At 36.5% G+C, this 16,658-nt stretch overlaps 1 protein-coding gene and 1 long non-coding RNA gene across 6 annotated transcripts in view; one reads left to right on the top strand and one right to left on the bottom strand.

Moving 5' to 3' along the window:
• The window catches only part of HPSE2 (heparanase 2 (inactive)), a 629,145-nt gene that overhangs the window by 475,103 nt on the left and 137,384 nt on the right, over positions 1-16,658 (bottom strand). The gene's annotated exons all lie outside the window — the stretch shown is intronic.
• LOC140621026 (uncharacterized) overlaps positions 12,448-16,658 on the top strand; it is a 38,110-nt gene continuing 33,899 nt past the window's right edge. Inside the window, exons 1-3 of one of the 2 annotated variants that reach the window (XR_012020750.1) lie at positions 12,448-12,518; positions 12,599-12,731; positions 13,757-13,897. This is a non-coding gene — a long non-coding RNA (uncharacterized lncRNA). The other variant, XR_012020749.1, reaches the window with a different exon arrangement.

Raw genomic sequence — 16,658 nt, 5'->3', positions numbered from 1 at the left:
AAATGTCTACCCAGGAGAGAGATCAGGCTTCAGATTCAGATTTGACCATCATCTGCATAGAGGTGGAGCCAAAGCAAGAAACAAAATCACTAAGGAAAATTCCATAGTGACCAAAGCTAAGGACTAAGAGCTAGACTTACACACACACAATCAGAGGTGCAAAACAGTATCAAATGTTGCATGCAAATCAAGGAAACTATGGCTGGGAAAAGATAATTGGATTTGGCAATTGGAAGGTCATGATGATCTTCAACAGTTCTGGTTCAGGCAAGTAATCATAGAAAAGGGCAGACTTCAGAGAATTAATGAGAGTGTGGGTTGAAAGTGGAGACTGTGGGACAGACAACATTTGAAAAGATTGGTAGTGAAAGAAAAAAGAAATAGTACTTTATATTATGTGCTAAGCTTAATGTACCGGAGAGAACTTTAACTTTCTCAGGCCATTATTTTAATTTTAATTTTTATAGTAAAATTCTATGCTAAAGCACCACTATGCTATAATCTGAATCAGGCCATACCATGGGTCAAATCCCGTCCCCTCTGTGCATAGTGTTATGTAGGATATCAGTCTCGATACACCAGAGAAAGCATATGAGTATTATCCTTATCCATTCTACTCCTATCTGTGTTATTACAAGGTTGAACTGTAATTTGAATTTATAACACTAATGTTGCTTCATTGGGACTTTAATACACTTATTATTTGAAATAAATCACCCCATTTCTCTAATCACCCTCTATTGACAACTTTACTAATTTGGTGAGATGATGATGTTGGACTGTGAAAACCATATTGAAATAAGATTTATGTTTAAATCCAGATGTTTAGACATATTAAACCACTATGGAGACTGATGATTTATTTTCTCTCACTATAGGTCAGAGCATATGGCTTAGAGAACACTTAAGAGAAGTGGGCTAATGCACTCATATTTCACTACTGGAACCTTTAGTTCTAATTTGAGTAAATTTACCAATGAAATAAGCTTGATCGCCTTATCCAAAATTCTAGTCAACATTCTTCATTTCACATCAAGTTCTCCACCTATATGCTTCCATGGGGAAGACTGAGTGCTATCAAGAAGGAATTTATCAATACATAGCCATTTAAGCAACTTAGATCTTGGTTATATGAATTATTTTAGTCCAAGTTAGTAAAAGGAATAAAGACATGATAGATTGGATCTTTGCATTTTTCCCTCTCAATGAAAAACCACTAACAGAAAAGAACACTTTGCGGGATCCCTGGGTGGCGCAGCGGTTTGGCGCCTGCCTTTGGCCCAGGGCGCGATCCTGGAGACCCGGGATCGAATCCCACATCGGGCTCCCGGTGCATGGAGCCTGCTTCTCCCTCTGCCTGTGTCTCTGCCTCTCTCTCTTTCTCTCTCTGTGACTATCATAAATAAATAAAAATTTTAAAAAAAAATTAAAGAACACTTTGCAACTCTGAAGTGCCTGGGTAAGGAAACATAACCTCCCAAACCTATGAGTATTTACCAAAGACTTGTTGATGGTACCACTGGTGATTTATTCTTCAGAACCAAAATCATGTTCTAGATTATGATCTAGGGTCTAGATCATGAAGAAAATGACATAAAGTTAAATCTGAAAATCCTGGAAATTACATTCCATAAAGTTACAGCTATAATTTATTACTAAAAAACATGCAGAATGGGCTAAACCAAGAGTCAGCAAATACTTTTCTGTAAAGAGTCAGTAAATATTTTAGGCTTTGCAGGCTATATGGTCTTTTGTAGTGTAAAAGTAGCCATAAGGAACATGTAAAAGAATGAATGTGGCTATGTCTCAATAAAACTTTATCTAAAAAACAGGTAGCAAAAGGAACTGCTTGGCAACAACAACTCTAAGCAGATAAAATAACACTGGATTATACCAAAAAATAAAATAAACATTCATAAGTCCATACTGATATTAATAAATGATTGAGTAAATAAATAAATTGAAGAGAACAGGCAAATTTCGCATGCAGAAGAATATTCCATTCTTATAAATCCCTAACTCCTTAACTATGGGCTATGCATAAGGACTTTCTTCCACAAAGTACAGTATGGAAAGGGGAGAAAAGAGTAACTTTATGGTGGAGAAATCTGACAAACACTACCTCAGCCAGGTGATCAAGCTGACATCAATAGTGATTAGTCATGTTAATAATACATATTGTTGATATGATACAATGAGAATGGCACCTTATCTCTGTGGTTTTCCTTCCCAAAACCTGTAGCACCAGCCTAATCATGAGAAAACCACCAGGCAATGCCCAATAGGAAGACATTCTATAAAATACCTGACTCACTCTCCTCAAAACTCTCAAGGTTATAAAAAACAAAGGAAACTCTGAGAAACTGTCACAATCAAGATGAACCTAAAAAAATCATGACGACTAAATGTAATATGGCATCCCAGATGATATCTTGAACAGCAAAAGAACCTATTTAAAAACTAAAGAAATCTGAATAATTTTTTTAGTTAATTTAAAATAATAATAATAATAATAATAATAATAATAATAATAATAGTAATAATACCAGGTGGCTGGCCAGATTTGTCCTGGACCAGTCTGGGTTAATTGCTGCATTCACTATAGATCATAGTGAACATTGCTCTCTCATATGAGGCACAAAACAAAACACAGAAATAGATGACAGAATGACAATAGGGCCTTTAGATACTACCCAATCTGGCCCTTTATTTTACAAATGAAAAAACGGGATCAGAAAGGTGAAGTGGCTTACCCAAGGCTGACCAGCCTGTATGTGACAGAACTAAAGCTGAGATTTGACGGCCTAATTACCTGGCTAAGGCTCTTTATGTTACACTATACTGCTGCCCTCTCCCCTTTTCCTACATACACAACTCCAAGTCACTACAGAAACAAAGGAGCATTTCAGCAACTCGTCTGACTTATGCCCTCCAAAGAAAAAAATCCTACTATGCTTCCTGTTTTCTTCCCCGATAAGATTTTTTTCCTTAATTCCCGCAACTAAAGCTAGAGTCCATGAAGCACCAGGGCCCAGAAAGACTGACTCCTCACTGCTTTCCATCTCCTGATCTTGTTTACATGTGTTTGTCTGCAAAAGTTTTAATGGAATAAGAGAAAACGAGTGCTTTAATTTCCCAATAAAATCTGTGCCGCAGTATGAGTCATTGTTTTCTTTTTTTACACTAGCCAGGGTAAAGCCTTCTGGTTTTAATAACTAATACTGCTGAGTTCAATAAAAAGCACTTAATTTAATTTAATCCAAACCTTGATCAATGCCAGCTTCCCCTGGAATTTTATCTTTGTTTTAATTTGAGTCTCCATGTTCAGAAAAATGAGAGGCCAAGAGGAAAGGAACAGAAGTCAATTAGCTTGTAGCCTTGTTTCTAGGCAAAGGACATGAAAATACAAGATTGACAGGTAAACTCCAAGACTCTAATGTTTCTGCCCTGTTAGACCCACTTTTGGTCCAACTTTGCTGGCAGAATTAATGTTTTCTTTAGTCCTGAATAAAGAAACTTAACAATTCACAGCCCCATTTGGAAAATGTTTTTAAATAAAATATCCCAAAGCCAATTAGTATCAGATTGCTATGCTAGAAGTATATTGCCCTTAATGTGTTAATAATCGAGAGATATGCTACTGTAAAATTAGATACAGAAAGCCTCTTGAGTCAGTCTGCTTGAACACTAAAGCAGCAAGACTCGGTGCTTGGGGACTGGAATGAAAAGAGAATGAAGCAGTCCTGAGGACAGTTTAATAAGCTTTTCTTAAATGGTCCCTTTATTACTGCAATAGAATTTGGTCCTGTATCTGAAAACATGCATCATTTTAGAAGAATTGCTACTGACACCACTGCCTTAGCTTATACCTGGAAGTTCTATTGCTCTGTCACATGTGAACCAAAAACTTTTTGAGGACTGAGGGAATTGTGAAAATCTCCATTTTGGTCCAATGATGTTTTCCAGTGCAGATGCTTTTAGAGATAATCTAAAGGATCTTTAGAGTTCTGAGCACCAGGGCCAGCTTTCATCTTCCTCCCAGAGTACGGTTACTGGCAGCCATATCCTTGCCATCATACTTGCCACCACTATACAGTGGACCACAGGGACAAAGCAGTCAGTCTCTTGTAGAATTCCAAACTTCAGTTCTGTAGCACCTGCATTCTCCATCAGGTTTTTGTTTTCAAGCCGATCCAACTACAATTTATAGGCTATAGAATGTTAACCCTGGGAGGAGATCTAGAGCGCAAGCATCTAAGCCAGTTATTCACATATGTATGGATTCCATGGACCAGTAACATTTCAAAAAAAATAATTACTGAGGGCACCAAAACAGGGTTGCTCATTATCTCACAGTCATTTGCTTTAGCAAATAAAGACATTTAAGATAGTAATTAGTGGAGCCCCTGGATGGCTCAGTGGGTTAAGCATCTGCCTTCAGAATAGGGAGGTGGATAGAATCCTGGAGAAATGATAAGTATTAACTCTAATTTAGAAAAGAATGCAACGTGCAGGGAGATGCAAATTGCTAGGACAGTTCAAAAAAATAGAAAAAGCCACTTATACTTGGGACTTCCTGATGTTTTCATAGAAATGGCCACATTTGGGGGCACCGGAGAGGCTCAGTCAGTTAGGCATCTTCTTGGTTTCAGCTCTGGTTGTGATCTCAGGGTGGTGATGTGGAGACCTGCACTGGGCTCTGCACTCAGTGCTGCAAAGTTGGCTTGTCCCTCTCCCTCCCCCTCTGCTCTCTCCCTCACTCCACACATGTACACACTCTCTCTCTACTGAATAAATAAATAAAATTGTTCAAAACAAGTAACAAAATGCCACACTTGAACTGGGCCTTAAGGGAGAAAAAGAAGGCAGTAAGGATATTTCATAGTCAAGTGCATGGTGTGAGCAAAAATTAGTAAGAAAGTAAGTTAAGGTTCCATGATGGAAAACTCATATTTGATTTGGACAAAGCTTAAGAGTAATAAAAAGGAAAGAAGAAGAAAGGTTGTTTGGGCATTTCAGTAGATGTTGAATGTAGGTCTATAAGAAGTTTATACCACTGCATCTCAAACATCAGTATGTATAGGAATCCCCTGAAGAGTTATTAGAATAGAGTTTTGGGACCAGAGATTCTGATCATATAGACCTGGGTAGGGACTAGGAATTCATTTCCAACAACCTTTTTGGTAATATTGATGCTGCTCACCTGTGGATAGCACTGTAATATTTAGACATAAGTGAAAGACAGTCATGGTCAACTAAAACTTTTTGAGCAGTGGAGTGATACACTCTATTATTGTCTCTTTATTTACTTATTTTGGACAGAAAAAAATTACCAAAGATCAATTATTAATGGCAGACCTTTAAAATCCTCTCTGGTAATTACTACTGTCCCATTAAGAAATAATCCAAAACTCAGTGAGATTTTGGGGGGAATGAGATTCTTTACTCAGCTTGAAAAGGACATCAAATGATACTTGTCAACACTGAAGGTAACAAACAAAAGCATAAAGAAACCATCATTTTGGAAAACCAAAAGACTAGGAAGGAAAGTAAATGTGTTTATTAACTATTACTTTGAAAATCTGTAAGCACCAAGTATTATAAAAAATAAATAAAACATACTCTTGAAGAAAAATAACTATGGAATCTGCCTGTTTTGGAATCTTCATCTTCCCTTAGAAGCAGGAATAATGTTAACAACATACCCACCAAACTTGGGAAAAAGCCAACTCATGAATTGAAATCATATAGAAAAGGAATCAGATTTAACTCCTCTGATTCCAGAAATCAGAACTACCACCATTGGACAGAAATTTTAAGAGATGCAAGATATTGCTAAAGATAAGAACTTTTCTTAAAAAGGCATAGCTTTCTAAGTCTGTTCAAAGACAATGGACCACCTCATGGTATGAGGAGTTGCCCTAACCTGTAAGTAGGTTAAGCAAAACCTGTTTAACAATTTTGCAAGTTCATTACAAAAGGAAAAGCAAACAAGTCTTAGATAGCAGATTGGCATAGATGACCTCTAAGAAGCTATCCAACTCTAAGAATCTAGGATTCTTTAATTATCCCAACCCCTACTAGCCAAGAATCAGCAAAAAATTAATCAAATACTTCAAAACAAACACAAAATATTCATGAGGATGAATGCTGGCTGCACAATTTCATAATACTGACAATTCAATAATCATCAGTCATGCTTGGATGAGCCTATTAGGGTTGGAAATCTGGACTCCTAATGTAAAATAGAATATTCAATAGAATGTTATGTTAAAGCCATTTTAAAATATGCTTTCAATACACATTCTTAAGTACCAACTTCATGCCAGGCACTGTGCTTAGGTGCTGTCCTAAAATAAACATACCCAAATACTACATGGAATGAAACTTCTGTAATTTTAAGGGGTCTTCCTCCCTGGCAGAGGATGCGTTAATACTAGTGTTGAGAAAAAGTAGGTGGAATAGGCACCTACATAATCATTTCCCTCCTTTGGACTTGAGTTTCCCTACCTGTGAAATAATTGGTTTTAATCAGATGATGTCTGTGGTCTCCTCCAGCTATGAAGATTTAGGACTTATGGGGCCAAACAAGCCAGGGAATGAAAGGAGTTCATGGCTGGGTTTTCAAGGCTGCCTAGAAATGGAGGCTGCAACCACAAGCAGCCCAAAGTACTTACAGTGGTCCTAACCCTGAAGTTATAGGGGAAAATTTAACATGCCTCCAAGCCTCATGGGCAATTCACTCCCTTGGAGCTGTTGGACAACCTTTGGCTAATAAAGATTAAACAAATAAATATAAAAAATGGTTCTATCCAGCATCCTGAGAGGCCAATTTGCTGTTAATGGTGGTGTTTAGGCCCTAAAAGGGTATTAACTTACAGAGTAGTTAAGTCTCCAAACACAAACCAGAGCTTTAAAAGATGTACAGGTGCCAAAATTAAGGGCCAAATTACCAATCTGTTTTAAACGATAGTCTGGGAATGCTCAGTATGACAAGGAAAATGTATGACAAATAATATCTTCAATACAAAGAAAAAGTTGCTTGAATTTATTAGAGGAAATGTGCTGCCTCTTGGGACTTCTTTTTTGCCCACTCCCAAAGAGCTGATTTTTCAAAATCAACTTGAAGACACAGCTAATGCAAAATGACCCTTTAAGCACAAAATAAGCTCATTTTTAACTAAAACAGTTTCCATGTCAGCATTTGCCAAAACCTTTGAGAACTTAGAAACCTCAAGGAAATGCACATTCCATAAGTATCAAAACTAGGTACTTCCATGACATGCTAAATGCTTGCATTACTCAACATGTGCAAAAGCTTTAGACCAGAGTAAAGCTGGCTGCCTCAACTCACTGGTAAGTTTAAAGAGTTACATTGGCAGCCCTGCTGGATGACAGCAGAATGACTTCCTGTCAAGTAACCTCCATCCTCCAAGGTGACAGGAAATGGGTTTAAACACTGGTAATATCACTAATCAATTGAGAGAGCACATGTTCCCAGCTGGCAATTGTGAAGTTTGGTTGCAATGTGTTAGCTGCTTGCTGGTCCATGTGATTCAGCATAATGACAGATGAAAGGAAAGGTCAGATTTACTAAGTGTTGAAGAGGTGTCATCAAGAGTCGCATATTACTTCAAGATGTCCCTGCATCCGAGGCATCTCACATATAGGTAGGAGTGAATTTCTCCTACAGAATTCTTCAGTTTCCAAATCACTTTTATGGAAGCTCCCAAATTTATTTCAACACATGAAGAATTGGACTTTCTCTTATTCCTGATTGAGACCAAATAGTCCAAAGCAATGATCTTATCTTTAACCTACTTTGGTCTTTAAGTGCATATATGCACATACTTTCAAGTTTTGCCAAATCCACTCATCTCAAGTTAAAATAGCCACATTTTCTTCAAAAGTTCTTTCCTAGGCCTCCAGTATCTTAATGCTTCAAGGACTGAAATATAATGGTATTTGTATTCCTCATGAAACCACTCTTCAGTTTTACACTAAAGAGAGCATGAGGAAATAGAATTTTCCCTTTATTTATAGGACAGGACGGGACCTTAGGGACCCTCTTTTATAGCCTACTCATATTATAGATTCATTTCTTTAGTCACAATTATTTTTTGAGCACTTGCTGTAATTTAGGAATTTTGCTAATGTTACAATATCTAGTAGAACGAGACATAGTCATCTCTTGGAAGCAATTATATAGTAAAACGCTAAACAATTGTCCAAATAAATGTATAATTCATAAATTATGTATGATTATTAAATAAATTATTATTCAGTCAATATATAGTTATCGACTGAGAAAGAATAAATAGACATGGAAAGGTAAAGTGATTTCCTAAGGTCCTGAAGTGAGTCTTTCATAAAATATCAGTTTCTGGTTCCCAGTCCAGTTCTCTTTCATTCTGTACCCTAATGTATTTCAGGGTGCTTCTTTATGATTGAATGATGATCTGACATTCTATTTCCAAGGCAATCTCACAGCAGCTGCTCTAGAGCAGGATTTTCCAAGTTTTTTACCTCTTACCACAACTACAGAATGTTCTGGGTTTTTTACTGAGACATACTGGGAGGGAAGGGCAGGAAGGGTAAGTGTATTGTTTGTGCTTTAGGGGGCATGGCTGAGGAACATCTCCATCATGAAGGTGTCCTAAGCTTTTGTAAAGAACACATGAATACTCTAGTAAAAGTAGAAGATGGCAGTGGCCCCTTGGCTTTATCTTAGGGATAACCTGCCCCTCCAAAGAAAAAGAGGTAGGTGAAGGGTGACATTCTAAATTGATTTTCTAAAATAACAACCAACTTCTATCTTAAATATTGGCTGATGGGGCACCTGGATGGCTCAGTGGTTGAGTGTCTGCCTTTGCTCAAGGCATGATCCCAGAGTCACGGGATCGAGTCCCATACCGGGCTTCCTGCATGAAGCCTATTCCTCTCTCTACCTGTGTCTCTGCCTCTCTCTGTGTGTCTCTCATGAATAAATAAATAAAATCTTTAAATATTAGCTGAAAATGGTGACTCAGTTCAGCTTAAAGGGCTAGGGAACACAGCATGGTCATGACTTGGTAAACAAGAATAACCGACTATGGCATGAAAGTGTGCTACTTGGCTAGAAGAGTGCAGTCAGGGCCCTCTGAAGCATTATCTCAAAAGTCAGGGCAGCCAGATTGGGTAGTCCAGCTCCTCCTCCCCTAGAGAAGGAAAAAAGGACACAGAATAAAGAACTCTCAGCTATCTGATCCCTCCATTAAGAGCTTTACAATTTCTTGTAAACTGTAAAACTTTCTCCCATAAATATAACTCCTCTCACAGCTTAGATTTCTGTCTCCACAAGAGAAAAGCAAGCTGTCCCCAACACTCAATTTACAAACTATGTGTCTAATCAACATTTGCTGAATGCACAAACGGTGTAGACAGTGGATTTTCTAACATTAATAAATAAATAATAAGAATTTAGTGCATACTTTGTGATAGATACTGTGTTAATGCTAGGAATGTATTTACCTTACTTAATACTATAACCCTAAAGATAGCTAATAATATTATTCCCATTTCATAGATGAAGGGAAAAAAGGAAGCTTAAAGAGGTTAAATAACTTATCCAACGTTACTCAGCTAATAAAAGGCAAGAGCCAGCGTTTAAACATAGGTCTGGCACACTTCAAAGCCATGCTCCTGATCACCATATTTATAGCCTCCTTGAGGGTCAAGGCAGGGCAAGATGTAGGGCATCTCACTACAGGGTCCTACTTTCAATTAATTAGGGCACTTTCAGCAGCAAACAAAAGGAAAAAAGTAGTGTAACACTACACAAATGTAATATCTCACACAAGTAAAGAAGTCTTGAAATAAGGTGGTTTTAGGGTTGATTAATTCAGTGGCTCAGTGATATCTTTAATAATGCAAACCCTTTCCAATTTCTGCTCTGCTGACCTGAGAGTATTGGCTTTTGTGCTTGTGTCTGCCCTTCAAAGGTAGCAAAATGGCTGCACTAGCTGCCAGCATCGCCTCTTCACAGTTGTGTCTAAAGGCAGAAAACCATTTTTCTCAGCGCACTTCTTTTAAAAGTGAAGAAATCTTTCTGAGTGTCCCCAGTAGACTTCTGTTTTTACTTCATTGGTCATTCTCAAGCCAATCACTGATAAAGAGTTGAGAATTCCCATGATTTACTTAAAGTAATTAAAATCCACCTACAAGTAAAGTTGGGAGGAATCAGCTTCCTCTGAGGCTTTATAGCTGCCTGTCCCTGAGCAAAAGTGAGGCCTTTTAAGAAAGGAAGAAGAGCAGGAATGGCTGTTAGGTGGAAAACTAATAATAACTGCCATATACCCAAACCAATTCATAAGTGAAACTAGTAGCTATGTCAACTGAAGCATCTTCTAACCACTGCTAAATACTAGTTGTCAAATGTTTTCAAATCTAGTTATGTTTGAAGGCAAAGTTGCAATCAATTCCAATCTTCTAGGCTTTTGGAATGACAGAAAATTATAGAAGCAACCAAAATAATCCGTTTTCCATCCATCTGATGTCAAAGAAAGAAAACTATGGCTTCTTTCCTAGTGTAGAGTCAGACTTTAGAAAAAGAGAAGCCATTCTTCCAATCTCTTTGTCCTTGATCTAAAGACAAAGAAATACTTGATGATTTGAGAGCCCAAAATGCCATCTGAGTATTAACATTGTTTCAGAATTTCTTCTGTATTAAATCAGATGGAAACTATTCCTGTTTATTCATTCCTAGAGAATGTTAACCTGGGATTGCCATATCATGTCTCTGATCTTTAATTTAGGAATGATAATCTCTTCTTATATTAATAAACAGTTCTGAAATAATATATATGAAAGTTTTCTTTGAATTTGAATTTGCTATGTAAATAGAAAGGCCTGCTCAAAGTTCCAATTCACATGGTGGAAATCAATGTCATGGACCCCAAGCTCTTTGGCTTCTTGACAAACCTTTTTCAGTGTTCTCAGAGCCTATGGTTAATAGATTAGATAAGTAGTCAGAAATTTTCACTCACTCTCCTTCACCACCATGACAAGTGTACCTCTTGGCCCTAGGCTTGGTTGGCCATGTGAGTTTCTGTGGCCAACTGAATGAGGCTGAAATGACGGTGACCTGTTTCTGGACATAGGCTTTAAGAGGCCTTTCATGTTTCCACCTACTCTCTTGTATTTTACCATCACATTAAGAACATGCTCAGCTTAGGTCACTATACCAAAGAGCAGAGATGTTCTAGGCCAACTGCAGTCTAGATCAGCTAACCTCCAGGAAGCTAACCCTCAGACTTATAAATAATAATAATAAATATGCTCTGTTTAAAGCCACTGAACTTTGGAGTCATTTGTTACATAACAATGGCAAACCAATACAGTGCCCAAAGTGTAACCATCTCCAGCAGAGAAAGCATGTGAATAAGCAAACAAAATAAGGTCCCCTAACATTTGTATCCTAATAGCTTTCTATTACCAACAATACTCAAGAATGATTTCTGGTATTTTTCCTTTTTAGACCATGACTCTGGGACAATGTATTCTTTCCTTATCAATTCCTTTTTACTCTCTCTTACCCAAAACTGGCCATCTGCATTGCATATACATTTGCTCATTCGAGTAAGCTCCTGAAGAATATGGACTTTGTCTTATGTGAACATAATCAAATTTAACAAAGTTACATTAGACATTGCTTTAGTGTAAGAGATGCTTTAGTGTAAGCATCTCTTACACTAATTAATTCTGATTCTATTTAATTACAATGTCTGGTGTTCTAGAATAAAAGATTTGCAAATACAAAATCTCCCTATCTAAAGCAGCCTGATAAAGATGAGTGCACTGATAAGACTTATAGGCTGTCACTTACTTTCCTAACACCAACCTTGTTTTCCTTCCACCCTCAACCCTAAGTCCAGAGAATACTTCAGAGCTTTTATGATTACTTAGAAGTAGAGATCTTTCCTCTATTATTCTTCCAAAACCTATCCTTTAGTTCAGATAAGACTGCACACTGGTGGTCTTAATATCCATTCATGGAAATTTTCCTGTGTAAGTCTTTTCTCTCTCCAAGTCTTTTCTGTCTACCTAAAAGTGTTCTCTGTGACTATCTTCCCCCCACTTCCAAGTGTTCTCTAACAGATTTGCTACTACTAGAGTATGTAATCTTTGTCTTCATCATAATGATTTATTAATATTAATAGATAATATGCATCAATTGTTTGCTCCACATCAAGTCTGATATTAAGTGATTCATAATGCATAAATTTTTTTATCCTCAAGAGAATCTTTTGAGAAAGACGCTATTTTCTCTATTTTATAGATGAGAAAACATCAGTTTAGAATAACATATCCAAGGCTTACACAGAGTGAAGATCACTAACAAATCATCCATATCTGCAAGTTCACATTTCCTAGCAGCCTTTTTCTCACTATACCTTACATAGTACACATCATAATGGACACACATTGGACTATTACCTCTACACATGCTATCCTAAAAGGACAACTCCCTGAGCCCCAAGGTATTTGCTTCAGCATTGTTTTCTCCCTGAAATAGTAGTAGTCTTCAAACTAACACTTTCCAATTGCTTTGCAATCCCAGAAGCAAGACTTAGAAGGAAACTTATCTTTCAAGGAAGAATGGAGAAGACACAGTTGGAAAGGGATCATCTCTTGTTGATGTGATCTCTAACCAAGCAAAAGATTCAGAAGGTTAGCATTAAGTGCACTGAAATGTAAGTAGTCCTCTCCCTCATGAAAAAAAGATAATGCCACTTATATCACTGAGATAGTAAAGAATCAATGAAACTGCATTTGGTATAAAATCTTTTTCAAAATTCAGAACATTAATACAAATGTTAGTTATTAATAATACAAGTCATTCTTCCAATTAATTACAGTTGACCTGTGAACCACCTGGGAGATTAAGAGCACCTACCATCCTTCTAGCCTTACACAGTCAAAAATATGTTAAGTTCCCACAAAACTTAACTACTAATTAATCACTTGCTCTTGACCCAGAAGCCTTACCAATAATATAAACAATTAACATATATTTTGTATTTTATTTGTTATATACTATAGTCGTACATTAAAGTAAGCCAGAAAAAAGAAAATGCTATTAAAATCATAAGGAAGAGAAAATACATTTACAGTACTGTACTGTATTTATCAGAAAAATCCATGTATATAAGTGGGCTCGCATAATTCAAACCCAGGTTGTACAAGGGTCCATTGTGTAATCTTCTAAGGACTTTTTCCTTCCTAGGATTCTTCTAGAGTCCTAACACTTGTCTGGACTCTCTGTTTTACATTACTCACAAATTTACAATGTCCTAGTGGCAGCACTTACTTACTTACTTACACTTACTTACACATATGACATCAAACGAAACCAACCACAAATCACATCTCAAAGATATCACATTCAGACCATAAGTATACAATTTTCTAGCATTGTATAAGGATTCCAGTATCTCCACATCTTTGCCAAAACTTGTTATTTTCCATTTTGAACAGTATTATTATGCCCATCCTAGTGAGTATAAAGTAGCATTTCTTTCATGATTTTATTTGCATTTCCTAATGATTAATGATATTGAGCATCTTTTCATGTTTGTTTGTAGGTGGGGAGGCAGCAGTGTTGGTTTAACTTCCAGTAGACCAAGCTTATAAATTACTGGTAGCTTTGTAATTTCAAGATTCAAGATCTTAAACAAATTTTTAAAATATTTGTCCTTTTCATACTCTCCGCCTTTAGGTTAGATTATAATTCCCAGCTGGAATGGTAAAGTCAGACATTTGAGAACTTGCCTCAATACTTTGACTTTCCTTCATGTGTGGCCAGAAAGGGGTTATCCAGAAGCAAAGAAGTCGCCAAGAGGCCAGAGATCCAAAAAAGGTAAACAGCAGATTTGGTAGGGAAGAAGAGTAGGAATAGGGAGAAATTTGGAGTCTATAATCCAAGATGAATGTGAAATATTAAATCTGTTACAGTCTTTCCTTTTAAATTTTTATACAGATTTATGAAAGCCGAATATACAATAAACAATATATATTTAAAGTACATAATTTGATAAATTTTAAAATATGTATATACATAGGAAACTATCACAACAATCAACATAATGAGCATATCCATCATTCTTGAAAGTTTCCTTGTGCCCCTTGGTAATCCTACCTTATTTTACCCAGGCAACCAGTATTTTGATTTCTGTTGCTTATAAATTATTCTATATTTTGTATAATTTTACATAAGTACAATAATTTTAAATGTAACTTACCTAAATAATTTATCTAGTGACTTTTTGTTCCACGTATTTTGAAGCTCTGTTGTTAGGTGTATACAAATCTAGGATTATCATGATTTCTTGATAAATTGCTCATTTTATCATTATGTAGTATCTTTCTTTATCCTTAGTAATTTTCTCTGAAGTCTATTTTGTGTAATACTAATGTAACTTCTCCAATTTTCTTTTTATTAGTGTTTTCACAATATAACTACTTCTACCCTTTTACTTTTTTATTGTGGTAAAATACACATAATATAAAATTTACCATTACTATTGCTCTTCCTTCATTTCTGATCTTTCAAATTTCCTTTTGCCTGAAGAAAATATTTTAGAAATTCCTTTAGAAGAAATTATTTTAGTTCGTCTGAGAAAGTCTTTATTTCACCTTAGTTCTGAAGGATATTCTCACTTGACACAAAATTTGTAGTTGGCAGTTCTTTTCTTTTTTTTTTTAATTTCTTTTTTTTTTTAATTTTTATTTATTTATGATAGTCACACACACAGAGAGAGAGAGAGAGAGAGAGAGAGAGAGAGGCAGAGACACAGGCAGAGGGAGAAGCAGGCTCCATGCACCGAGAGCCCGACATGGGATTCGATCCGGGGTCTCCAGGATCGCGCCCTGGGCCAAAGGCAGGTGCTAAACCGCTGCGCCACCCAGGGATCCCTGGCAGTTCTTTTCTTTTAGCACTTTAAAAATGCCTGGCTGGCTCAGTGGAAAGACCATGTGACTCTTGATCTCAGGGTCATGAGTTTGAGCCCCACTTTGACTATAGAGACTACTTAAAAATAAAATCTTTTCTTAAAAATGCTGTTCCACTTCTTTCTGGTCACCATGGTTTCTGTAAGAAACCTGTAATTATTTAAATTGTAGACTTCCCATAAAAAATACATTTTTCTCTGACTGTTTTGAAGATTTTTTTCTTTGCTTTTAGGTTTCAGCAGATTATGTGTCCAGTGCAGGTTCCTTGAATTTATACTATTTAGAATTCTCTAAGCTTCTTGAATTGGCAGGATTATGTCTTTCAAAAAAATTGATACATTTCAGACATTATTTCTTTAGATATTTTTCTGTACTGCACTTCTCTTCCTTTCCCTCTGAGACTCATAAGAAACAAATGTTAGACATTTTGGTATTGATCCTCAGATCCCTGAGGATCTGTTTATTTTTTCAATTTTTTGTCTCTCTTGTTCAGATTAGTTTCTCTTGATCTATCTTCATTTCTTGAGCTATCATTCACTGACACATTCATCTGTCATCTTCTCCTTGCTATTAAGCCACTGCAATGCATTTTTTATTTCATTGATTATATTTTCAGTTCTAAAATTTCCATTTCCTTCTGCTTTGTAGCTTCTATTTCTTTACCGTAACAATCTACATTTCCATTTGTTTCCAATTGTTGTGTGTCCAACTTTACTTGTAATATTATTATACTACTACCTAAGAGTCTTTGTTAGGTAATTTCAATGTCCGTGTCATCTTGTCATCTGCATCTATTATTTTTTCCAATGCAAGTTGAAATTTTCCTGGTTATTTGAATGCCATGTAATTTTTGATATATCCTGGGCATTTTGAATTGTATGATATAAGACTTTGGGTCTTGTTCAGTCCCATGAAGAACATTGGTATTTTTGTTTTAGTAGACAATCAAACCAATGAGTTCAAGGCCACAAGTTCAAACCAGTCCTCATTGGGTCTTTTCTTTCTTTCTTTCTTTCTTTCTTTCTTCCTTTCTTACAGATTTTATTTATTTATTTGATGGAGAGAGAGTGAGAGCACAAGCAGGGGGAATGGTAGGCAGAGGGAGAAGGAGAAGCAGACTCCCTGCAGAGCAGGGAGTCCAATTTGGGGCTCAATCCCAGGACACCAGTATCCGGACCTATGCCAAAGATAGACACCTTAGGACTGAGCTACTCAGCTGCCCCCTTGGGTTAGGATTTCAATGAGAATTCTATTCTCAAAGCCTTTACGGTGCAATTTCAATATATTCTTCATTTGTGTTCCACAGTGACCAATATCATACTGGATCAGTGGTCTAGCTCTTAATTCAGTTCTCAAGGTTTTTAATATTGTGTGTAAGATCAGATTCATGCATGCCCAGCTTAGGGACAAGAGTTGATATAATAATTATAAATAATTCAGTCACTCCCCTGAGTTCCTCCCTCTTGGAACCATTTTGATTCTTTTGATGCCTGCTTTTCAATTTTGCTAAGCAGAACCAGAGCAATCTTTGACCTAACACTGATTTTACCCCATCAATGAGATAATACCCTCTGAGTAACTTATCCAATGCCCATTATTTATGAAGTTTTTCTCTATGGCTGGTGAGAATATCAACTATTACCAGACATAAGTAACCCCATAGATTACTC

The sequence above is a fragment of the Canis lupus genome, chromosome 29 (assembly GCF_048164855.1).
Source record: "Canis lupus baileyi chromosome 29, mCanLup2.hap1, whole genome shotgun sequence".
Taxonomy (NCBI): Eukaryota; Metazoa; Chordata; class Mammalia; order Carnivora; family Canidae; genus Canis; species Canis lupus.
This window is presented reverse-complemented; position numbering and strand designations above follow the sequence as displayed.